The 26,376-nt window shown below is 33.2% G+C and overlaps 3 long non-coding RNA genes and 1 pseudogene across 9 annotated transcripts; 3 read left to right on the forward strand and 1 right to left on the reverse strand.

The window, feature by feature from the left end:
- The first annotated feature begins 4,356 nt into the window (after nt 1-4,356).
- Nucleotides 4,357-9,232, forward strand: LOC147483324 (uncharacterized). Of its 5 annotated transcripts, XR_015204969.1 has the most exons (6): nt 4,357-5,212; nt 6,255-6,383; nt 6,598-6,724; nt 7,664-7,842; nt 8,084-8,162; nt 9,132-9,232. It is a non-coding gene; the product is annotated as an uncharacterized LOC147483324 (long non-coding RNA). The 5 variants fall into 5 exon arrangements; XR_015204970.1 differs by lacking the exon at nt 7,664-7,842 and having other exon boundaries at nt 9,132-9,231; XR_015204968.1 differs by lacking the exon at nt 9,132-9,232 and having other exon boundaries at nt 8,084-8,213.
- Nucleotides 9,233-9,684: 452 nt separating this feature from the next.
- On the forward strand, nt 9,685-13,948 carry LOC147483325 (uncharacterized). 3 transcript variants are annotated; one of them, XR_015204696.1, is made up of 4 exons: nt 10,422-11,421; nt 11,585-11,664; nt 11,818-12,008; nt 13,834-13,948. It is a non-coding gene; the product is annotated as an uncharacterized LOC147483325 (long non-coding RNA). The 3 variants fall into 3 exon arrangements; XR_015204695.1 differs by lacking the exon at nt 10,422-11,421 and adding an exon at nt 9,685-10,415 and having other exon boundaries at nt 11,818-13,905; XR_015204694.1 differs by having other exon boundaries at nt 11,818-13,905.
- Nucleotides 13,949-14,142: 194 nt separating this feature from the next.
- On the forward strand, nt 14,143-15,152 carry LOC147483326 (uncharacterized). Its single transcript, XR_015204697.1, has 2 exons — nt 14,143-14,807; nt 14,926-15,152. It is a non-coding gene; the product is annotated as an uncharacterized LOC147483326 (long non-coding RNA).
- Nucleotides 15,153-24,545: 9,393 nt separating this feature from the next.
- On the reverse strand, nt 24,546-26,209 carry LOC147483327 (enolase pseudogene; annotated as a pseudogene).
- Nucleotides 26,210-26,376: the final 167 nt, after the last annotated feature.

Genomic DNA, 26,376 nt, shown 5'->3' on the forward strand with positions numbered 1-26,376 from the left:
GTCTGCTTGGCTCTATGATAGGAATTTTTTGTATGAAGAAACAATATTGAGTGGGACAGATGGGTTGCCTAGGACTCAGGCCCAATAGGTCCAACATGCTTGTGAGGGACCTGAATTTCAATGACAACAATAGCCGCTATGGCTAGATGTACTTGGCAGTCTCTAGGTTCAACCACACAACCTAGCTAGATATGAGTGGTTTTAAGATCGAACATTTTTTTTTTTTTTTTCATGATTTTTGTTAACTAAAACTAAATATTTATCTGCTCCCCTACTCCCAATCTAGACAAGCATAATTAAGTTTGATTTGTTACTTAAAACCCACATTTATACTCTAATTTATTTATTTTTTCCTCAACACATCGTACTCTTTTATACAAATATTGATTCATTAAAAATTGGATACTTATTGCTAAACAACTAGCCCATTTACACCCCAATTTAAACCTACTTTTTTTTTCCTTTACATTAAAGTTTTTTTTTTGCTATTTTTTTTTTATGAAAACTAAATACTCATGTTCTACAATAGACGCCCTAGTCAAGCCTAGGTATGATTGATTACATAATAACCAACATTTTACATCCGCAATTAAAATTTACTTTTTTTTCCTCGACAAATCGAAACTTTTTTAGTAAATATTATTTTGATGAAAACTAAATACTAATGGCATATAATAGACTGCAACCACGCTTATGTTTGAATTGATTACTGTATGACACCAATTTAAATATATTTTTCTCTTTATTCACCTACAAACTATAAACTATAATAGGCACCCTGCTAGACATCGATTACTTATCGCCCCAATTTAAATCTAGCATTGTTTTCCTCGGCACATCAAACATGTTTTTTTTTAAAGAAAAAACTAAATGTAATTTTATCGACAACTAAATACTCATGGTCAACAATCCTAACCGGGCCTAGGTGCAGTGTGATTGATTACTTAACAAACAACATTTACGTACACCTCAATTTAAGTCTAATTTTTTCCTCAACATATTGAAGTTTTTTTGTTTTTTGTTTTAACTATATATTGTTTTGTTGAAAACTGAATACTTATGGCCTATAATAGTTCTCATCCATGTCCAGATTTGATTTTGAGGCATTGGATATTTTCGAGGTTCTTTGTGAATTGAATATTTTATACTTAATTGTATGGAATGTTTTTTTCATAATAGATATGTATGATTAGTTTCAAATGTCTTTTCCAACCTTTTCAGCTTTTGCAGGCTGATATGCAGATGCTCTGGACCGACTCTGGGGATACAACTACTTTTCTGCAACGTGTCTAGCGAGGTAGAGTGTGGTATCTTTGGGAGGAGGGTGTGACCACTGGCTCCTGGCTCCCGTGTTTTCTTGACCAAGGTAATAATATTTTACATATTTTTAAACTTTTATTAATTTGTCATATATTGATTGAAGTTTTTTTTAATGTTGTAGACCAAACTCTATCTTTTTAGGAGGTACTTGGACTCTTATGTGAGCAGTCGGGGCTTCAATGTGGGTGAAGTTTGGTTGTTTCACAATCGAGTGTTGTTACAATTGGCCTAGCCACCACTTGTTGTTTTTTACCACTTGGAGGTGGTAGCCCTACTTCGAGCTTGTACCCATTTCAGCTCTTTGAGAAAGGTGTATGCGTGTCTATGTGGCATAGAGGTTGACTCGCTAAATTTTGGTGCTATATTGTGGGTTTTCTTGTGCCACACTCAAAGTGTAGTCTTTAGAGGTGTCCAACTTGGTCTTTTGGGCACTTGGTTGGCCGAGGCACTAGGCGATTCGAGGCGGTATATGAAAAATGTTTTTTAACTTTTTTACTATTATACGAACCATCTAAAAATATATAAAGTAAATAATAAAGAAAACAACTAAATAAACATCACCCCATCATTGGAAGAATATAACAATAAATTTAACCCTAATAAAGTTGAAAACTTATGCACAATGGAGGACCGTTTCAAATGAGAATAGAATGAAATTTGAAATTGTCTCTTTGCAAATTAAAATAACAACAGACCAAAGAAAGCTACCAAAATAACAACGAACCATGAAGCTTGATGTTTTACATTCCAAAACTTGAGAAAAATTCGAGAGACACAGAATTTGAAAAAAGTAGAAGACCAAATGGTGCCACTCATAAGCCATTTCAAGTAGCCTGGCAGGCAGCTACCAAAGGGGTGTCGAAAGGGTCAATAGCAACCACCAATAACAAAACTATCACTTAGAGACTTGGAAAGCCATACTACTTAAAGAAAGTATCGCCAACCATAACAAATATCAAAATCTATTGATGCCAATAATCAACAATATGTTGACTCCTTTAATCTACATGATTTGATAAACTAAATTTATTATTATTTTAGGGTCCTGTTATTGACGGACCCCATTTTGTGTTGGGCAGACCCGTGTTCAATTTGGAATCTGCAATTGTGTTGTACACTACCAAGAGTCCAATACAGCCCCATGCCCAAAACCGATTTCTTAACAAAACTAGAAAAACAAATTAAACTGGAAAAACCCCATTTTCTTCTCCTTCAACGAGTTAAAACTCTCCGACCGAAAACAACTTTTGTTTTCTGATAGTAATAACTGGAAAATATGTTTTTTAGGCCAATAGTAATTTTGTACTAAATTTTTTTTTGGGAGTCTGCTCAACATGGAAAAACAAATTTGGAATCCGCCCAACACAAAATGGAAGGTGCTCATAGCGAGTATCTTATTTTATTTTGGTAAAGAAGTGAATTTGATATTGCTTGTACCTTGTGGTTTCATAGGTTTGCTCCCATTTTAGTAGCCAAATATCGCCAACTATAACTGAAGCTAGCTACTCGCAGTAAAGTCACTACACAAATTTGACTTTATAAACTTGGTTTACATTACAAAGGAAGAAAAAAAGCAAACACTAATAAAGGAAAAAAAAAAACATATGAAGCAAGTCAAAAGAAGGCAGTGGTACGTTTTCAAAGCATTCAAGATATAATTAAGCACCTCAAACAGGTCCAATTGCAATTAATCCACTAACCCTTTGTCCTTTATGCAACACAAAAACAAGAACTACAACAGGTATCAACTCTAACCAAAACCCCCAAATTAACGATGTTAACTCAAAAGAGTTCATAGTCATGGATATGCACCAACTTGTAGCAATATACTTTGAATTCTCAAAGGTCTATTAAAAAATACAAGAAATTGGTCCCAAGGCTTAATTTTGGAGAAAATGAAGTCGAGAGGACACGGTTTTTTGTGAGTAACTCACAAGGACAAATTTTGGGGAAAAGTAACTCACGAACCCACTATTTCAAAATTAGTAATCCTCAAGGACAAAATAAGTTAGCCCCACCTTTTTACATTTTTTTAAATGCCAGTTATACTCTTCTGTGAAAATAATCCTCAAGGACAAATTGCCCGGATTTAAATAAAATATTTTCCGATTTTACCATTTCTGTCATTTTACTATAAACAATGAGTGTTCATACATTCTGCTGGTGTATGAACAATGATTGTTCATATCCAAATAGGTGAATGTACTTTATACAATATATTGATGTATGAACATTGAATGTTAATACCAAAAGGACTATGAACATTCAATGGTCATACCCAATCAATATTCATACCCAAAGACTATGAACATTAAATGTTCATACCCAAAGGACCAAAGACATTGAATGTTCATAGTCCAAAAAGACTATGAACATTTAATGTTCATACCTAAGGGCTATGAATATTGAATGTTCACTATGAACATTGAATGTTTATATCCAAGGATTATGAACATCAAATGTTCATACCCAACGGACTATGAACATTGAATGTTCATACCCAATCAATGTTCATACCCAAGGACTATGAATATTGAATATTTATACCCAAAGGACTATGAACATTTAATGTTCACTATGAATATTGAATGTTCATACCAAAGGATTATCAACATTGAATGTTCATAAGTATGAACATTTGAACATTCAATGTTCATACTTACCAATTGAAAAAAAATTAAAAGTAGTCATGAACAATGATTGTTCATGTTTGATGTATGAACAGTGATTTTACATACTCCCAAATCTATATATATATATATATAAAAGCTCGCGCACATTCTCTCTCCTCACCATATCGCTCCATTTTACACCTCCAGCAATATGATTGGTTCCTAAAAAATCGGATGAAATAATAATTAGTGACACCTCCCTACATTTGTTTAATTCTCCTTCATCTATTCTCAAATTAATATCACCTCCCCAAATTCAAGCATCGTACGTAATTCTAATTCTTTGACAGTTTTACTATAAAAAAAAATCTTTGACAGTTTGCGATTTTAGAAATACTCCCAAAAACCACCAACAACGGTTTCACTCTCCACTCTCTCCAATTTTTTCTCATCTAGGTTTGTATACTATAAAATTTAAAACGGAGAAAAAACTGGCGAACAACTTATATTCGAGTAAACACCTATGCTTAAACGAGCTATTTATTTTGAGATAGAAGATGCATTGGCAACTGGGCGGTCGCTCCCCCTTTCTACGCCGTTGTTTTGCAATTTGCAATAGGTCCTCGAATAATAAGCAGAAGGACCTCTCAGGCTAAAGCAGAGGTGAATACAATTGGAGCGGCATCGCTGAACCAAACCTCATCGTTTTGTGGCTCGATTCGTAGTGAACTCTATCCGTGTCTGCATATGTTGTAACTGGTTGGGAACGGAACTATCAAACAGAAGAGGGCAAGCCACGCAAACAGAGTGATCAAACCTCCTGAGGTAGTAACCAGCCAGTTTTTGCTTTCTCTTTGGTTTTTTCAATTGTTCGCCATCCACCCTGAAAACCCCAAACTCTCTAAAAAAAAAAAAAAAAAACAATCTAAATTACAATATCACGCCCAAAGTCCAAGTCTTTTTAAAGGTTATCATCTTCTTCCCAAAACCCAAATAAAATCTCGCCCCTTCTTTTTTCAGTTTTTTTTCCGATAATAATCTCTCCCCTTCTTCAAACCAAACTTCAACAGGTTTTTTTTTAAAGAAAATATTATGTTTGATTCCGCCTCCTCAAAGTAAGTTTATTCTTCCATTTTATTAATTTGGGGCAATCCGATGTTTTCAAATCTAAATCCTTTATGGATCTGAAGAAACGCTTCTATCATAGTTCTCAACCTCAGCCAGTTGCCGGATCTCGACAATTTTATTAATCCGGCCAAGCAGAATTCAATTTTCTTAAGGTATGTTCTAAATTTCTTTAAAAAAATCAGCTTTCAGTGGTTTGGTTATGATTGTGGAATTCGAGTTGTTGAAGATGTCGAGAAGTTGAAACTGAAAATTGTTGTTGGTGAACAACTTAGGAATTTCTCACGTTTGTTTTCTTCGTATTATGATACTAAATCTGGTAATGTGATAGTACATAAATCTGTTTTAGGTGTCTTTTGGTTCAAAGGTATATTTGAGTCACTAAATTACTTTTAGGTTACTTTTGCTTCAACAGTAAATATGACATGATAATAGTACTAGCAACTTTTTATGCATTGCATAGGTAGGTTCGGATTCAAGACAAATAAATGCTCAAGTCTTGAAAAGTGTATGCCAAAGTTTCATGCAGATTTGCTCTTGAAATTTGAAGTAATCAACAGCTTAACAATGCATCAAATAGAATCTTAGAGCCATTATATACTATATAGTTTCAACTTTTTTTACTTTTGAAAATGCAAAACCATGCATCGACTGACTAAGCTTAAGTGAGTCAAATAGTCAATGAGGAGGAGGAGAACATGTGATGGAGGTGTTGGAATTAGTCGGAATATGACTTGATATTTTGGAACATAATGCACCACAATTGACAGAGATAGTAGTTTTACAGGAGGTTTCAGAACATAAGGTAGCTTCACCCATGGAGGTGGATTTGACACCACAATTGGTGCCTTGACAAGAGGATATTGTTTTGGCACGTATGGTCACTATAAATATGAGGTGTCATAAGTACTGGAAGTGGTGGACATGGGGCTTCATCACTAGATGCTTGGGTATATTGATTTCTTCGTGCACCTATTGTTTTCCCTTTGAGTGATGTTCTAAAATAATTGTATTCTTTTCTTCAGTTATGTTGCAATTATCAATTATTAGTTCTACTTGATTTTTGAATGTGTTTTATTTGAGAATAAACTTACATATGAATTGACGTTGAAGTAATTTGAGATTGTGGCTTATAATTTAGTTTTGGCTTTTCGGTGCTTTTTTGGTGATATTGAAGTTTGGATACTTTTGTTGCAGGATCACTTGGGGGATGTTTCCATTGGATTAGGCAACGGGTAGGTCTATTATATGGGAGCCGAAATCAGTTAGTATTTAGTATTGATCCCAAGCACCTAGCAGGGTGCAACAAATAGAAAACCTAGAAAGGTAAAATTTTAGTGTAATTCATCAGTTTCATATATATTTTTTTTATATGTATAATGAATATATTGGGGTTTTAATCATGATTGATAGTATTTTATAAATGAGTCAGCAACGTTTTGTTTTTTAGGGGTAGTTGCAAGATTCAAAAATTTTAGTAAACATTATATATTATAATTATTAATATTTTTCTACTTTATTTATTTTTGTGGCATTGTAGTTGCTATGAATAGAAGTGAAAGGTGGATTGTGGATGTTGAACAAAGGATTGTGCAGTTATTATCCTGTATTGTTTGCATTGGTGTTACTATCACATCAAAAAGCAAACCAACGGAGATACAAATCAGGTACTTCATCACCGCCATTAAGCAATTTACTATGTTATGAGATGGTATGTTTGTTTGATTTTCCCTAGCGTAGCAATCATCTTCTCCGACTCATGAAATGCGAAGAGTAGTAAGATCTAAAAAAATGGTTAGAAAAGAAAGTTTGGTGCTACGAAGATGATAATTAAATGGTTAAGTTTGGTTGATATTGATGTCTTTCATATTGTTGTATGTAGATGGCCTATATAAAAGTAGCTCACTTATTAGATATATAATCTAAGACTTTCTAAAGTGTAAACATGTCATATTTAGGATTGATATTAATTTTTTGCTCACTCAAATAGTTTACCAATTTGGTGCCGTCCTTTTATTAAGGACAGTTGATTTAACCATGGTTACACATCAAGTTCACTAAGCTGAGAAGCATTAGTACTTTCTTTTTGAACCGAGCTTTTTGTTGTCTCGATATAGATTAACTCAAGCTAATTTGAATGTTACAAGCTAATACATTGGTTACATATACCAAAATTTATAGTTTTTTTTAAAATTAGATAGAAACAATGCCACAAAGGAATAATGACCATGTTTCAAAAAAAAGAAAAGAAAGACAAAGTCATGTAGCAAGTATTACTGTAAGTGCAGGTATAATTTTAAGTTTTAACACCAAGGCAGATTGAGTTGCTTGCTCAGATTAAATTATGAGAATGGGTTGGAGAAGCTTGAATTTAGTATGACACATAAATTATTTATATTACTTTAGAAGAAAAAAAATGAATTTTGAATGATAAGAGTTGATATGTGAGCATAGGCATTCTGATTGTTGGAAGTTAGGCCATAATAGTCGGTCACAGATCACGCCACTGGTAAGATACATTTCTTGATAATCTTTTCATAATAATATATGTTTCTCTGACTATACTCCTAATTAAATGCTATTAGTTTTATTTTACTTTTAATCAGTAACAATAGATATGGATTCCACCACAACTTGAGCCTCAAAAAGTGTAAGGAGATAGAAGTGAATGTGAAGATGGATTCAAAGATTGAGGGTACATGTGCTAAAGGCACTGCATCCTTATGTCCAAGTACTCTCACACTTTCTCGCTCGCTATAAACTTTCTCAAATCGTTTCAATGTCGGTAGGTTTTTTCTCCCTCTTCAAAACCCACTCATTTTCACATCTATATGTCAAATAGATAAACAAAAGTTTTGATTTTTATTGTGATTATTATTTCTTTTTGTGACTGAACTTTGAGTACAATGGAAGTGCAATTGGAATATATTAACTTTTATACTTTATTCTCCTCCGATTATACTTTATTTTATTAATTTTTCTTTAACTAAATGTGTTATTAATTAAGCAAGGGTATTTTGTGATAGGGGCAACACCAAAATCAGTTTTGGAGCTAATAATGAATGTGAAGGATCTAACAATAGCTCATTGAAGAGTCACTTATAGGTTACGTTCTTCGAAGAAACCTTCTTTGATTTCAAATGGATATCTCATTCTTCTTTTTTGGTAAAGTCTTTTATAAGTGGTTTTATAGAAAAACATATAATAAGTGAGGGAACGCATTACTACTTAGCTTAATGAACTCATTGTATTTTTTTATATATAAATATATGCTCATGGTAATGATCTAAGTAGTGCTTCTATATTTTATGTGAAGTGAACGATCTTAAATATGAAATGATCGTAACACAATATATAAGATTCGCGATTCTGGCAATCCAATCTTCCGTGTGTAAGGCGGAAGCAAGTTATTTACTAGAGCAAATATGGTCTGGAGGTCAATCCGGGGAAAGTGTTCGGATCAATTTTTCATGTTAAGCTATATGAATTGTGGGTGCTTTGTACGAAGTCCATAAATTATAGGGTCAAATTTTGTTACTATTGGTGTTTTTCGTATCATTCTTATGTAGCTAATGTATATAAGAATAGCTAGCTCTCCTAGATATATTTTTTAAGACATACCAATAAGTTGTAAACCTGTCAGATTTAGGGAGGACATCCAATGATATACAATGGAGACTTTACAAACTTCTTATCATGCGCTACTCATTGGCCGGCCTACTATTTTGTCGATATTATTGTGCAAGATATTGTTATTGCTTAACAATTAAATACAATAATAGCTTTGTGGCGTACTCTTACCTAGACCAATCTATCATGAGGCTTTTGGAGTCATGTTCTTATGGAAACGTGATGGCCTTTCTTCTTTGTTCTTTATTATAATTAGGCCACTCTTCACTTTGCCTCGGTCCACTAAGGAAATTAAGTTAACTAGATAAATGGCCGAGAACAAGGATTCAAACTAAAAGTAGTGCAACACACTCTTTGTAATATTCTTGATCGAATTTATGCAGTTTCACCGCATTTATATTTTGATAGGAAGCTAACCGAGGTATTTATATTTTTCATTTGTAGTGATGTGCTCATTAAGAACTGGAAGGGTTCTCACTTTCAATGCTGCCAACACAAAGAGCTTTATTGCTACTTGGCCTTAGGATATGGGTTTTCGGGTAACATGCCTCTAATAATGCGTGTTCTATTTATTGTCGGTCGTGTAGATGTGTAGTTTCTCATGGAGTACAATTTAATCTCACTAATGCCTAGAATATGTTCAATGTAGTATTGTAGTAAGATACTTAGGAATTATTCATTTGAATTTATTTTGCATTTTGAAAATTCATTGCTATTGCTTTGAAAATTCATTGCTATTGCTTTTTATATGTAGTCAAAAATGCATTCCAAGTATTACACCTTTTAAAAAAACAATATCATGTAGCAAAGTTATATAACATTCAGATTGCCTTGAGTGTAACTGATTGGTAACTTTTCAAGAGTGAACTACATTTTTTTGGAGTCTGTTTGTGAAGTTTTGGGGTCTTGAAGGTGTCCGTGGCTCACTGGGCAAAGCGTTGGGGGATGGGCCAATTCCCATTTCTATCTAGGAAAGAGGGATTAAGGGGTTTCAGGTTAAAAGGTAAGTTTTTAGGGTTGTAGGTCATAGCTTGAGTAGATTATAATTGACAGAGACTTTGCACAATAACTGTAATATTAGTTACCAAAGAAAGTTAAGACATGGTGAAACTTCACGAATATTTTTATTCTTGGTCAATATAGATATGTTTTTCATTTGTAAATTTCTAATATAGTTATACTCGCAAAATGTATTGTCTTTTACTTTTACATTTTTTTTTTCCTTGAGTCAACACATTTGGAAACATGCAAAGAAGAGACCCTATTGTCGCTAACATAATGATGCCCAGTATGAAGATAAAGTTTCCAACTAAATTTAACAAGCCCAGCCATATTATATTGGGTATTTAGATTTTTGAATTTTAAGCAGACACTTGGATATTAAGACTTAATACTTGCTTGCAGTTGTGCATCGTACTGTACCAAAGCATTTTTGTCCTCGCTTTTACATGTATTTGACGTTGCTAAGTCTTAGTCATTCTATGCGTGCTAGGTATTAGTGGTTTCTTATGTCAATTATTTATTTATTTATTTATTACATATATTTCATAAAACTCTTCAGAGTATAACCTAAGGAAATACAACAATGCACCTGGCAATGGGAAAGTTGAACTGTGTAACCTCAAATGAAAGTTATGAAGGTTGTGGTGGCAAAGGTCAAGAAGACAAACCATAACACACCAGGGATTCAAATTTGAAGAATAGTTGGAGTGACCAAGCTTCCTGCTGGTATGGTCATTATGCTCACTATTTAGTGATTATCTATATAGTATTTCTACGTTATATTTTTTTATTTCAAGTTGGGTGTTATATAGTATTTCTACGTTAAGTGATTTAGACTTCTTCTTTGCATATGCTCTATTAGGTAGTGGCGACGTTGTCTACTCTTTGCTAAATAGATTACATATTGGAAGCTATTAGTAAAGTTGAGTCATTAGTTGAGCAAGTGAGTGTGATAGGCTATTTAATTGAAATTTTGATTAAGAAACAAAGTGGATGGATGTAGACACATGTTATCTTTTTTTTCTTTAGCAATGGTCAAAGGGCAAGGGCCGTTTATTTCTCTGTAGCAATGTGTAGCACAGACTTTTATATAGTTCAATTCTTTATTGGCCCTAGAATGTATGCTATTTCTATGTAGGTTCACGAGGTCCTTTTTGAATGATATGACATATGCGACTGTGCAATGAATCTTTACGTACTTCTTTTAGTTGCTAACTTCATTTATTTTCTTACACATGATATAGGATATGAAAATATGGAATATGGTAAATACTCTTAAGTTTTAATGACAAGTGCCAATTAGACGTGCTCAATATTAACAACTTTTGATACCTATTCACTGTATGCATTGGTTGTGTTTGTTCTTTAGGGCATTGGTTTAGACAAATGGTTCGAGTTTCATAGCATTTCACTGTAAACTTAGTCATAGAAAATAAAAGGTGTCTCATGTGTATTATCCAATAGTATTTAATGCTAGATATCAATTTTTTTCGGACTTTTCGTGTTTGTAAAAATAGTTTACTTGCTATGTAGAATGCATACTAGCTACCTTTATATCATTTTTCTAATTAGTCACTATTTTTTAGTATGACAGCAAGAAGTGTGCACATTTAATTCTTTTAAGTTCATAGTAACTTCTGCTATTGAACATCTACTTATCAGCACTTGCTTCTTCTTTACAACACCCAAAGAGGCCAGTATGACAATATTTTAATCATCGACACCCCATTAGGTATTTCAGACTTTATACTCTTTTCCTTTTTATATCAAGACAATACATAGATTTCTACTTATTATTATTTTGTTTTTTATGACTGAATTGAATATTTTGAATTCATAGAGTCATAGAGATTGCTTTTTTAAAAGTAGTGTAAACTCTTTATAAACATGTGTAGACTCTGTGGTGTATCCAGTTTCAATTCATTGTAAAGAAGATCAATGGTTTCTGAATTTGACTTCCTTTCTTTCCACCGAGGTCAGAACACATTTCTCCCTTAGTTAATAAATATTCCAATAATATAGAGTAATTAAGTGCTCAATAGTTATAGTTGTCATGGCGTTTCTTATTATTTAAGCTCCTTATTCTTATAAGAATATAGCAATTCATTGTTTTTTTTTTCCTAAACAGGTCATCTCTTATATCTTCACCGTGAGAGATCGTGGAAATTGGGAATGATCAAAGCTACAACAATTCAAAGGTAATTTCTTATAAGAATATAGTAATTCATTGTTTTCTTTCCCCTAAACAGGTCATCTCTTATATCTTCACCGTGAGAGATCGTGGAGATTGGGAATAATCAAAGCTACAACAATTCAAAGGTAATTTCAGTGCATCTTTCTTCATTGACATTGGTCTTTCAAGTTTATTGTCTACTACCATAGACCATGAAAAATATGCAAATAGAGGTTTGATTGAGCATAATGTGTTATGGACCATTTATATTTGATCGAGCATGGTTACATGTTGCTTAGTTTTTTACTAGGTTTTCTTATATATGTTAGAGCCAAAAAAAATTTATGAGAAACTAATATAGACAAACGGACAAACTAAGTGGATATGATACCCAATTCGATGAATAGCGGTATCTATTGCAACCTAAAGGAACTTCATGAGACCATAGGTCGTAATATTACTTGGGCCAGTACAACTGATCAACATATAAATTGCTATGACAATCTTTTTGGGTATTATATACAGTATGGGTATTTGTTACTTTGGGCAATTTTTTTGGTTTGTGGTATTGATTGCAACATATTCAGAATAGACGGGTCTTTGGCAGTAAGGTCAAAGACTAGAAAGACTACTGTCACTATAATTAACTTATGTTACACCTATAATGAATTTACAAGTTACTGAAAGTCTGGAAAGTAACAACATGCACCTTTGCACTCATTGGTATTATATAGTAACAACAAACACTTGGTCTTATTTAATTTTATTATATTGGAACACATTCCTTATCCGTAGCTGATTATATAGTTTAAATTGTATGAGTGATAGGAAACACTTTGATACAGCCTAACCCAATGAAATGAATAAGAACAATAACTAACCTAAAAAATATAACTATAAACCCTAATTGTCATAGGGACAATGATCTAACCTCAGAGAATAATTAACGGGAAATATAACTTTGCATTTAAAATGGTGTTTATCATATATCTTTTGGCAATTAAAGTAGTTTCAATATGACTTTTGTCTCATTTGTCTCAATGGACATTTTCACAAAACTTCATTCAAACTTCCTATATCATAGCTATAGCTATTCATAATTGCAATTATTGTTTAGAATAGTAATTTAATATAATGGCATATTCAATTTCAATGCTGACCATCAGCCTCCAGGAAGCACGGTTCATGACTCCAATCATTCATCAATGTCCCTTTCTCTAGCCTTTGCTTTGGATTGTATCTCTTCTGCTGAGATAAGACTAAGATGATCCTCTTATACCGTTTTGGTCATCTGGTATCTGTATGCTTCATGCAGGCAAGTAGGACTGAGGGAGTTCATCGCTTGTAGGTGGCTGCCCTACAAATTGTCATGCTAGAAACTTAGAAAGTCGGTAGGATGGATAGTACGATAGTGCAAAGAAGTCTCGCAATAGATTTATGAAGAAATTATATCTTTTTTTTTGTCACTCACAATTTGTTTTCTTTAAGAGCTAAAGAAAGAAGATGACACTGTAATGTCGCATGTGTCACACGGAAAAACATAGATAGCCATTAAAGCATTAAGTGAGCCTTCAAGCAGCATCCATGGCACGCTCAAGGTTTGTCATACCTAAAGAAATTTATTACCTTTAAAACCCCAAAGAAAGAGAAAAAGAAGCTTTCTTGATTCGCTCATAGATGATGATTACTATTCACAAATCAGTGGGTGTGAATCAGATGGTGATGAAGAAGGTAATTCATATAAAGAAAGGATGCTTGGAGAAAATGAACATACAAGTATGAATCTAAATATATGTTATTTTGATATTTATAATGTGAGAATAACTTAAAATATATGATAAAGTTGCTTATCGTAGACATAGAAATAGGTAAATTCTACTTCGTAATCAACTTAGTGCTAATTTCTTTTATGAACAAATGTCACTTGAATGAATAGTCTACTGCTCTTGAATTTTCCATAATGGTTCACAGGTGCAATGATGGAATTACAACTATATAGGAAGAACACGACGATGTTAAAAAATGGTTTTTGCTATCGGTGAAGGAGGGATTAGCTTTTAGATAGTGTTATGTATATTAAAAAAAAATACTTGGAGATCAAATGGAACATGCATATTCATTAAGGTGCGCCTACACCTTTTCTTATTTCGGTATGTTTAATAGCTTATTTTTGTTTCATCCATGTTCGAGGTTTTAACAATTCACATTGTGCATTTAATTTTACTTTTTGGATTATAATTGAGATCTTCAAGACGTTGAAACAAGTTGTTAAATGAATAAAGAATTTAAGGTAAGTAATAACGAAATCAAGCTTTATGTTGTGGATACTTAGTGAGTTAGTGGTTGAATTTAAGTATCTCTTTATGTATAGATATCCTTGAAGTGGAAAATGCAGTCATCTCCATAGACTCATAGTAGCATTGGTTTTCTATACAAAGATATTAGAATTAACCAAGGAGGCATGTCAGAATGTAAGACTGGACATATATTTGAAAATTGTTATCCAATAAATCCTAATAGTGCAACATTGCCATTAGTGGATTTTGGGGTACAACGTGTTCCTTAGCTAGCACTGCATATTACAGAAAATAGCAGGAGTTATGTATGCATGTCACTGTATTCCATGGAAAATAATGTTTTGGACTCATTTAAAGAAGTGAACTGATTCTTATCTCTCTATATGTTATACACAAATCCTTTGATGGTAACAACCCTTGAATTGGAACAATATATGAAGCCTTTTATCGTCTTCGGGTAAAGCATTATCAGGTAGTTGCACGTTCCAAGGATATTGATAGGAAATGGTTAGTTCTTTCACTGAACTTGGTTCAATGTGCTATTAACAGGGCCTGTTGGCATCATGTGTATTATTATCTTTGCAGGTAGCATTGAAAGTTATTCAATCCAAGATGTCATTGTAGGAATATGTCTACTTTTTTGCCGTGGTAAATAACCAGTGTTTAAGAAGGATTTAAGAAACAACGATTAAATTATTTCAAAAGTTTGTTGTTTATTATATAGTCTCTTTGTGAGAATAATGTTCATATTTTCTTTCTTTTTCAGTGAGCGAGAGGTGAGCTTCTCAACAACTGTCAAGCATGCTATGTCATAGCCTTGCTGCAAGATAACAAGAATTTGATGTCAAACTTTGTCAAATACCTAGATGGTAATTTAAAGATTTGTTTTTCCCCCACTCAAGATGTGTTTAATCGGATGAACAATCGGTGGCCTGCAATAATAAGCATCGTGTTCTTACTAAACAAATTCATTATGGTTATTGTACTTATTCTTACATGCTCTTTTTGTGCCATGGTAACATTTGATTGAATAATGATCAAATGGGTTGATCTCCGAGGATTTCACGAAAAAAGCGACTTAGATCATAGCATTGGTAAAACTGCCATTGTATAACTTTGGAGTTTGGGCGCTCTTATTAGGTTGAACCTCCCATGTAAGAAACGTTTTTTTTCTTTTTGTATCCAAATGTCCCAGTATGTGCATGGTACATATTAAGCAAGTTTTTCTTGGTCTTTTCGCGAGACCATAGGAAGAACAGTCGATGCAATGAATTGTGAAACCGAGATGAATATCCTCGGAAACGTCCAATAATTGATAAAGGCGACTGTGATTAATAAAGGCGACAACACTCGGGGAGAATCTTAACCATCCCATCCAGTGCTACAAGAAGTTAATGTGAACGTAAGAGCAATATATGAAAAATTAATTTAAATCATTCAACCACTAAGCTAAGCTAAGCTAAAGGTGTATAGTTTTAGTGAGACTTAGTGCTGTCGTAGTATCATTGACTGCTATATTTCATTTCATATGTTATTGAGGGGCATTTTCTCATTTGTCGTGTTATATAATTGATATAATCTAAAGGGTGTCGTGTTATGACATAACAGAAGGCGTGAACAATTTTTCAGGTGCATTTTGGGAAAGTTCAAGTTTTGAGCATTCTTTTTTGTGCGAGGAAAAACTGAAAAAGTCATCAAATTCCTAACCAAACACCAACAATCAGAATGTTATTTAAGATGCCAATTGCAGCTATTATTCTAACAAGTCATACTGAACTTTTTGAGTTTTTATTTCAAATGAATTTTTCCCACTTCAATTTATTTTTACAAATTACGTACATATCAATATTATATGCCAATATTACAAAATAAAATAATAAAGTACTTTCATATTACAACATATTACAAACGACACCACAATTTATTTTAAAAATGCAACTAGAAATCGTTAATGATCCCACATAGTGAATCATGTATAATTTTTTTTACGCAATGTTTGCAAGGACACTATAAAAGGATCGATAAGAGTTAACACACCCTAAAATAATTAACGGCAAATTGGAAACTGAATACAAATGCATTGAACTAACCTCAAAGAATTATTAGCAGGAAATCGAAAACTAGATGCAAATCATTAACCTAACTTCAAAAACTAATTAACGAGAAATTGGAAATTGGATGCAACTGCGTTGAACCAACCTTAACCAAAGAATAATTAATGGAAAATTGAAAACTTGATGCAAATGCATCAAACTAACCTCAAAGAATAATTAACATGTTGCAAATGCATTGAGCTAACCGTAAAAAATAATTAACATGAAATCGGGAATTGGATGCAACTGCATTGATCTAACCTCAAAAAATAATTAACAAAAAATCGAAAACTGGATGCAAATGCATAAAACTAATCTCAAAGAATAATTAACAGGGAAATTAATAACTGGATACAAATGCATTGAACTAATCTCAAAGAATAATTAAAGGGAAATCATAATTAGCATAAAATCAGAAAATGGCTAATAATCTTTGATATCCTGTATAGTGAATCATGTATATTTTATTTTTTTTATTTTTTTTAATGTCATGTTTGCAAGGACAATGCAGAAGGATCAATAAAAGTGGGCATTGCACACCACCTTGGATAATTAACGGGGAATCGAAAACTAGATGAAAATATATTGAATTAATCTCAAAGAATAATTAACAATAAATTGTTTACTAGATAAAAAATGCATTGAATTGAACTAATCTCCAAGAATAATTAACAAAAAATTGAAAATTGGATGCAACTGCATTAAACTAACCTAAAAAAATAATTAATGGGAAATCGGAAACTAGATGCAAATCAAACTAACTTTAAATAATAATTAACGAAAAATCAGAAACTGGATACAACTGTATTGAACTAACCTCAAAGAATAATTAAGAGAAAATTAAAAAAAAAAAAAAAAAAAAAAAAAAAAAAAAAAAAAAAAAAAAAAGGTGCAAATGCATCAAAGAACATTTAACAGGAAATCAGAAACTGAATACAATTACATTGAATTAACCTCAAAGAATAATTAACTATAAATTGAAAAACTGCACACAAATGCATTGAACCTCAAAAAATAAGTAACAGGAAATCGAAAATTTGATGCAAATGTATTAAACTAACCTCAAAGAATAATTAACAATAAATGAAAAATTGGATGTAAATACATTGAACTAATCTCAAATAATAAGTAACGGGAAAGCAAAAACTGGATGCAAATGGTATGTATTGAACTAACATCAAAACATAGTTGTATTATATGTAGTGAGAATGTCTTCACAAGTATAGTTTTGCATTTAAAATGGTGTTTATCTCATTTTGTATAATTGGGAATGTCTTGCTATTCAAGTATCTTCAATACGATCTTTGATTCATTAGGTATTCTCACAAAACTTCAATCAAACTTCTATTATTAAACAACAAAAAGAAGTCGAAGGGTTTTTATCAAAAGTAAGTTATTTCTTTTTATGTGAAGTGGGGTTTTCACGTTGCAAGAAATTTGGACAAGTGATCAATATAATTAATATTCATATCTCATAGCTATGCATAGTTGTTAATATTTTTAGAATTTTTTTTGTATAACGGTCGAAGGGTTTTATCAAATGTAGGTTATTTCTTTTTATGGAAAGTGGGGTTTTTACGTTGCAAGAAATTTGGACAAGTAATCAATATAATATTCATATCTCATAGCTATGCATAGTTGTTAATATTTTTAAGAATAATTTTATGTAACAACACCCGTTCGTAAGACAGGTTCGAAACTCTAAAAACAAAAACCATTCATTCTCTCCATTTAAATCTTAATCTCTCTTTCTCAAAATCAATTTTACTTCGTTGTTAGCTTTGTTCTCACCAGTTAAATAGAGTTTGTCGCGTTGGCAATTGATTGACAATATATTGCAGCTTTGGAGTTCTTTTGGGGTATTCTTATTCACTGCAAATTCTGATCGATTATTTGCTTTGCTTGAATTTCAAGTAGTAGCAATCTTACACGTTTATTCTGCAATACTAAGTTCATATAGCCTTTAATGATCAATTGTTTGTACACTCTGGAATCAGTCAAATGTACAATATTATACTAATTTTGAAACCAAGGAATATGCAATTGTACTAATTTTTCATGGGTTTATTATTATGCACCTTGAAATAGTTTTTTAAATTGAACCAAGTACTGGATGCAAAACAAGTTTGTTTGCAGTAGAAATTAATTTTCTCTATAGGTTATTTAACGATAGTGGACCTTCATTAAATTATCTTGGTTTGCATTAGTTCAACAATTGACTTTGGAGTGGCTCTGATGCGACTCTCAGAATGCTAATTACTGCTCAACAACTTCTTAGTAAAAATTCTTATGCATCGACTCTGGAATTTAGTTTTGTTTTTGTGTACTTTAAATATCATGTGGTGGCAATATATGTCTAATAAATTCTTGGCTTCATCAATATATTATGTAATTATTGAGTATTGTACTATTGTGATCAAGGAATTTGGGTAAAAAAGAAGGAAAACGGACTAAAGTAAACCAAGCCAAACATGTTTAGGTATAATAATCCAGTTAACATGAACAAATGTATGATATAGCAATGACCATCAGAAGCTGAGTGCATATCATCCTAGACTATTCCTGAGAGATCATATTAAAAAACAAATGAGGAAGCTCTCTTTCATCCTCCTCTCTGCACTTCTCCTTTCCTCCTTTCGGATTATATTAAAATTAGCTTCCATGTCTCTGTCGTCTTCATCAACGCTAACGTACTTCTAAGGATCATATCCGAATTTTTTTTTATAGATTATTGTTCAGGGATCCTCTTCATCATCTGCTTAATATATTATTGACTTGAAAAAGAGATAAGACATAAACGATCGTTGTGGTTTTGGCAGGGGTCATGGAGGTTTCGGTGGGCATGATTATTCCTCTTTGTTAGGTTCAATTTGTAAAATCTATATTAGCTTAGACCATATTACTATATTACATCATGAGCATCTTGGTATTCTAAATTCTTGGTAATCTAAATTTTGATGTTAGTGAGTACTTTCATTGGGTCGTCACATATTGATAACAAAGAATTTATTTTAAAATTATATAGTTTTAGCTATATATATGATAGTGTTGGATACTTCGATGTGTTATGTGTTAGATTAGAATTTGGAACGTAGGATGAACTGTGAAAGACAATAGTTGGTAGTGCAATTTCAGGTCAACTAATTGGGTATGTAACCCAAGTAGATTGTAGCCACACTAACATTGTTTAGTTCATTATTTTCCAATTCAGTTAAATTAGTTGGTTAGGTTTTTGCTTTTCATTGTGCCACTTTGAACTCTTATATGAATTTGTGCATGATAGTATTTAGAGAAAATCTCGATCAATATCTTTAGTGGAATGTATACGAGTTATGCAATTATTGCTTCAGACATATCAAAATAGTCATAGGGGGAGCATTGTAGATTGAATGTGGCTTCTGAAGCTATTCAATGCAGGTTTTTGAATCTTGAAAAATCCAAGTTATGAACTTTTCGTGGTTTGTGGGTTTTGTTATACATTTGATTTCTTTTCTTCTTCATCGTTCACTTTTATAGATTTTTGGCATCGTTCACTTTTCTTCTTCATCGTTCACTTTTAAAACTACGATTACGTATATTATCAAGGACAGATTCCAGACAGACAAAGGGACATGATGTGATGAGTTGGAAGCAAAAGAGGATCTTCTGAAATATCTTCATTTTCTGATCTCATTTAATTTTGTCTTCATGAAAATTGGTAATATCATAAGCGGAGTTATTTTGGCTCTTTGTAGCAAATATACTGCTTCGATTATTTTCCTAAGCTAAGACTGAGAATAGGTGGATTCCTTTGTAAAATATTAATAATTCAACATAACAATTATATTAAGTTACATAACTTTGAACTCAATTTATTTTGTAGTCAATGTTTGCTAACAGTCTATGTTTTTTGAATTATCATTATTTTGTGTGGATTTTAGTCAATTAAAATTTAAGAAAGTATCAAACCTAGCTGTAATAAACTATCGTGTTCTCTGTCTCTCTTGGGTTTTCAATATATTTTCTTACTTTCTATGTTTGTTAACTGAATTTCACAAAAGTTATGAAGAAAAAAGTGTTCGATGAACTGCAAGGTGGCTTTGATTATTTAAAGTAGTGTAGTTTTGATTATTTGTTAATTAATGGTGTTATATGTGTAGTCTTTTTTTTTTTTAATTGTAGGGATAACTTTACGAAACAAGCACCACTTATGTGAATCAAGCTTGGGGGTTTTCAGAAAAGTAAGAGTTGCTATCACTCTTGAATTCAAGTAACTTCTTCTAATTGTTTCTCTATATTCTCTAAGTTTTGATGGTATAATCAAAGCCACATCCATGCATGCATGTGTGCTCTTTTCCCCCTAAATTCTATTAAAACAATGTCCCCATGGATGGATGGAGAGTTCTTCATCTTTTGCATATATAAATTGAATTAATGAAGGAGACTTTTTTTATAGTTCTTGGACAGCTATAATCTTAGCCCTCCATGGCATGCATATATGCGGCTGGAAGAGTTCATTCGAAATTAAATCATTTTGCATCAAGTCTAATCTGGTTGATTCTATTGTCGTTGTGCTAGCTCATTTTTATATATAGCCCTCCATCTTGACGAGAAGCCACCCAGAGCAAGAACTAACTTGAGACACCAAGACATTGTAGTGAATAAATTCAAAAGGAGTAGAAGCATGGTGATCTATAGAAAGAAAAGAATGACAAGTGAGTACATCTCTCAAGGTTGTAAGAGTTGCAAAGTAAACTGAAAGAGGGGCTCAACAGGTTAGTGGAGACTGGAACCTCATCTTGCAAACTGGCTAAAAGTAGAAGTGATTTGTTTTAGCTCTAGCTGTTACGGATCTGAACTAAACCGCTTCTTGCTTTATACCTTACCTTATCTTATTTTTTATGATACAAGCGCTACAACAAAGAATTCAAATACTGACTACAAAGGAGATGGAAAGTAAAGTTGCCATACAAAATGATAGTTGGCTACACAATGAGAAGTGATCTTTCAAGCCATGTGACTGCTGGTGACTTTACGTGATGTCTTGCGATGATGACCAAATTTTGATCGGCTCACCATATCTCACTACAATCACAATGGTAGCAAATAAAATTATTAATGGCAACCTAGCTTGCAAAGGCTGCCTCTGACATTAACTTGAAACAACCAAAATTTGTCATTGGCCGCAGCTGTACCTGACTATGCGAGGCCATTAGACGATGGCCTTTATCTGGCAATTGTCAATCGACATAATTTTGCTTCATCTGCCTGTACTTGAACAAGTAGGTTTCATTCATATTCATGTTCCCTATGCATGTTATTAGGGGATTGTGAATGCATATTGATAAAGGCACGATTAACTGCTATTTACATTAATCTATCAATAAATGAAAAATCTAGCTAATGGTTGTTCATTGGTAAACTCAATGGAACCAACATCATCTAAATGGACTGAGTAGTGACTTACTAAAAATCAGATTATTTGTCAAGTGGTTAGTATTTGAAAACAGCTTGACGTATATGAGTATTTGATCAGTTTGTAGCATATCCTCTTCAGTGAATTAGATGTCAATTGCTATAAACATATGTATGCACATTGATCGATGCTATAATTCTATAGACACACCCATCGTCCACGAATCCGAGAAGGAATAGTTACGCCACCGGTGTTAGACCGCCAAAACTATCATTAAAACATTGCCCACACTTCCCTCCGAAAGTGGTATACCAAGTGCTTTTTTCAATAGCTCCAAAGAGAATACTTCAATTGCAGGTTTGCTTCCATTGCACACATTGAAAGACTTAAGTTTCTCCCGTATATGCACTCAAAGTTTTTTTGCACATTGAAGAAGGATGTCCCATACTTTTAAAATCACCTCAGTTCAATGGGGATGGCCAAATGCACGGATTTTTTTAGATGCATCTCAGGTGTCAGGTCACAGGGATGTACGTTCCTGCCACCATTGTAATTACTTGATCACTCAATATAGAACAGGTTCTGCACTAAATTGTGCAAGTTATAGTGAGTATGTTTTTTTTTTTTATTTGTCAAGAAACACTGAACAATCTTGAGGGGTAGTAAAATGAATAACATCGTGACATCCGTGCCGAAAAAATCTTCATGTTAAGTCAGTGCAAAAAAATAAAAAAAAAAAGAAAAGGGCGGACAGATCGATGTTGAGCACACCGCTACAAAGTTAATTGGTAATTCTCAAAAGGTTTCATCAAATTTTTTCCCACATAGGTTTGGTTCTTTAGATTAAGTTTACTTCATTCCAACTTAGTGTACTTGACAATCACTTATGACTTCTTTGGATTATAGGAGTTTGCTATTAACTTTTTAATTATTTTCGATAAAAAAAATGGGACTCAAGAACTATTGACCATTGGCGTGAGGGGCATTTGCTATTTGGTTTCTTGGTGTATTTGGTTTTTCAGTTGAGTAGTTTTGTTTCGAAAGATAAAATGTATGACTCTACAAGTATTAGCAAACTATTAAATACACAATTTTAGAGTAAGGATGGGGAGAGAAACTCAGCCACATTGTGACTGAGCGGAGCACATAATTTAAAAGCAATAGGTGAATAACAGTTTTAGAGGATGGTGTAACACTCTTTTCATTTTTCTAACATACATTTGCCTTAGTGTTTTAGGAGTGAACATGCATCCTACTACCCATTCTATTTTGTGGTTCAGATGCGTGTAGCTTTATGGTTTAGTTCAAGTAGAATTATATATATTTAAATTGACAAAAATTGAAAAATCAAATTGGATGTACTGGCTGACATGATTTTACCAATATTTTACTTTTCTAAAGAATTTGTTGAGTGTTGAATTGATTGGATTAGTTTTTTGGTCGGAAGTCCCATGTATGCGGGATTGCATAATCATCTTGGTGAATATGGCATATTTGGGATGTTTAAGAGTATAAATGAGTTTGAAATTAAATATTTGGAGAAGGAAAATTAGCATACATAGACACTTCAATTTCCTTTCAATTCGTAAGGTGCATGCATACCTAATATATGGAGGTCACCATTTGTAAGTAAGCAAAAGAAGAAAAAGGTTAAAAGTATGGCCAATAGGTCACCTAGCTTAGTGGTAATTCTAAGAGGCTTAAGAAAACATATCTAATACGCAGGATAGTATAATATGGTTAAAGCAAAATTCCATAATTGGTTAATCGATTTGATATCAGTAGTTGTACCCTCTTTATATATTCATAGATCCATCGGAATTGATAACATGTTTCTACTTCAATTGATTTTAATTTTAATCACATAGAATATAATAATTGAAAAAATTGGAGTTTGGTTCTCATTCAATTTTCCCAAAAGGATGTGAAGATGGAACGTTCGTTGATGTAAAATAATAAGTTCACACATACATTTATTTAGCTTAAGTTACTTATAACGACTCAAGTGGCTACATTAATTGCTTTCCTTAGTGGGTCAAAATGTTGCAGTTATTGGGGTTAGAAGCAACAAGTGCTATAATGAAATGTCGGTGGAGCTCCTTCGTGCCAGTCTTCCCCTAACTGATGACCAACAACGCAAGTTTTTTACTTTTTAATGGATTTTGCTCAATGTTCTATATTTGTAACTTTGTTTAATAGCCATAACAAATTATTGGCACTGGGAACTTTGATTAATTAATTTGCTGTATGAATTTCAATATAGTTTGGAAGTAAGATTTTTTATACATAATAATAAAATATAAAAAAATTATATAAAAACGGTCCCCGTTCGTTGAACGGGTCCAAAAATCTAGTAGGTATGAATAATCCATGTTCATAAATGGATCAATGTTCATACCTATTGGATCATTGTTCATAGCTCCAATAGGTATGAACACTTATTGTTCATAGCTAATGTTTGTAATTGGGGGTATGAACAATGAGTGTTCACACCTGCTTAAAGGTATGAACAATGATTGTTCATACTAAATACACCATGTCATTTCGTCTGGGCCGGGCCGTTAATTATTTCGTGTCAGGGGTATACTTGATATTTCATCTACCCGATCCGTTTTTTATTTTGCGTCAAAGGTATACTTGACCTTTCATCTACCCGATCCTTATGAGTTACCGAAAAAAAAAGGCATCCCTGAGAGTTACGTTTTCGACAGTTTTATCCTTAAGAGTCACTCTCGGTAAAAAATATTAACTGACATTAGCAAACCTCACCAAATATTATAATTTCAAATAATCTCAATAACAGGGAACTACTAAAATAAATAGCGTGCAGTAAGAAATAAATAGCGTGCAGTAAGAAATAACATAGTGGTCAGAGAGACAATAAGACTCGAGTATTCTTTATGTGAGAAAGGAAAATAGGCAGCGAGATCTGCATGGAGCTCCGGTCTTGATTTGGCCCGTGGGCAGACCAACATAAAGGCCTGCAATAAACGTCGTATCCTCCTCAGTTTCTCCACTGTTGTGGTTTCCCATCACACCACATCCGGCATTCGTAGACATTCTAACAACTTCAATGTTCTCAGTAACAGAACCAATTTGATTAACCTTCAGAAGAAGGGCATTGCAGGTGTTCTCCTTGATTGCCTTATCCACACGCTTAGGACTGGTAACAAGTAGATCATCCCTGACAATTTGTACCTGGCGCTCCGTCTCACAAGTTAACTTGGCATAGTGTTCCCAATCATCTTGATCAAATGGGTCTTCAATAGATACAATAAGGTAATCTTCCACAAAGGACTTGTAAACATTCTTCAAACTGACCCCTGATATTTTTTGTGACCTATCGTTTTTCTCTTCTTTGAAATTCAAACCATAAGTTTTATCCCTTCTATCATAAAACTCAGAAGCAGCGACATCCATCTCTCCCAATCACAACTTTTCCAGTATGTACGTCCAGCCTTTGTTTTTAGCAGTTCAAGACCCTCTTTGCTTTCTTGAAAATTATGAGCAAAACCACCTTCAGTACTAACATTAGTAGCATCTTTACCATACTTCTTCTTGATCATTGCCTCCTTAAAAGAAGATGCCCCCATGGGAAGAATCATAAACTCAGGCATTGCCGTCTTATTGCCTGCATGTGAACCTCCATTGATGACGTTGAATGCTGGTACATGCAGCAGTAAATTCTTGTTACCAGCAAGATTGGCCATGTACTTGTAGAAAGGGATCTTAATCACAGTAGCTCCTGTTTTACATAGAGTAGTAGACACAGCCAAAATTGCATTTGCACCAACCTTCTGCTTCACTGCTTGCACCAACCCCACTCATTGTTTGTTCCATTGAACTGTTGTACCGTGAAGTTGTCAATCTCAGTCTACTTGGTTGGACCCTTCCCAATCAATGCCGTCCCAACATTTGCATTTACATTCTCCGTAACCATAGAGAACCTTTCCCAAGGTAATCTGATCCCCCTTCTCTTAATTCCAAAGCTCATAAATACCAGTTGAAGCGCCACTTGGAACAACAGCTCTTGCTAGAGTTCCAAATCATAAAGAAAAAGGTCCACTTCAACAACACAGGGTTTCCACGGCTATCAAATATTTGTCTAGCTTTAATGTTTTTAATTGTTTCTCCCATTTTCCTTATTTTATTAAAAAAAACGCACGAACGGATCTCTTTTTTTTTGTTAGTTAACTTCTTCCTATAACAATCAGCTGCCAACCCTATTAGATTGATAGACATTCCGGAATCCCATCTAACCAACGAACAACGTATTTTCTCTCTCATGTTTTTCATTATACCAGATGCTAAACCAATACAAGAATGTATGATCTCAGCTGGGATAGAGCCACACTGTTCCAGTAATATGATTTTTGAAGCTACACATGATAGTCTCTTGGTGATAATCTTAGTTATGAGTTTTGAAGCAACATGAATTAGTCTCTTGGTGATAATCTTAGGAAACCGACAAACCAATCACATTATGCATCCACATCTTAAGCTTGTTGCTCCTTCAATTGTAGATGTATCCCAACAACTTTTTACATCATTTTTTTCATCGATAAAGATGTATAACATATTATGCAATAAAGTAATTGGAATCACATCAACACTCTGGACAACTAATCTCCTAGGACCAACTAAGCTATTCCCATTAATACCCACATCCCTAATATATACTCTAAAATAGCCAATTACCTATACACAAGGGGCATTTTGGTCGATATTT

Source organism: Coptis chinensis, chromosome 8, assembly GCF_015680905.1.
Source record: "Coptis chinensis isolate HL-2020 chromosome 8, ASM1568090v1, whole genome shotgun sequence".
Classification (NCBI taxonomy): domain Eukaryota; kingdom Viridiplantae; phylum Streptophyta; class Magnoliopsida; order Ranunculales; family Ranunculaceae; genus Coptis; species Coptis chinensis.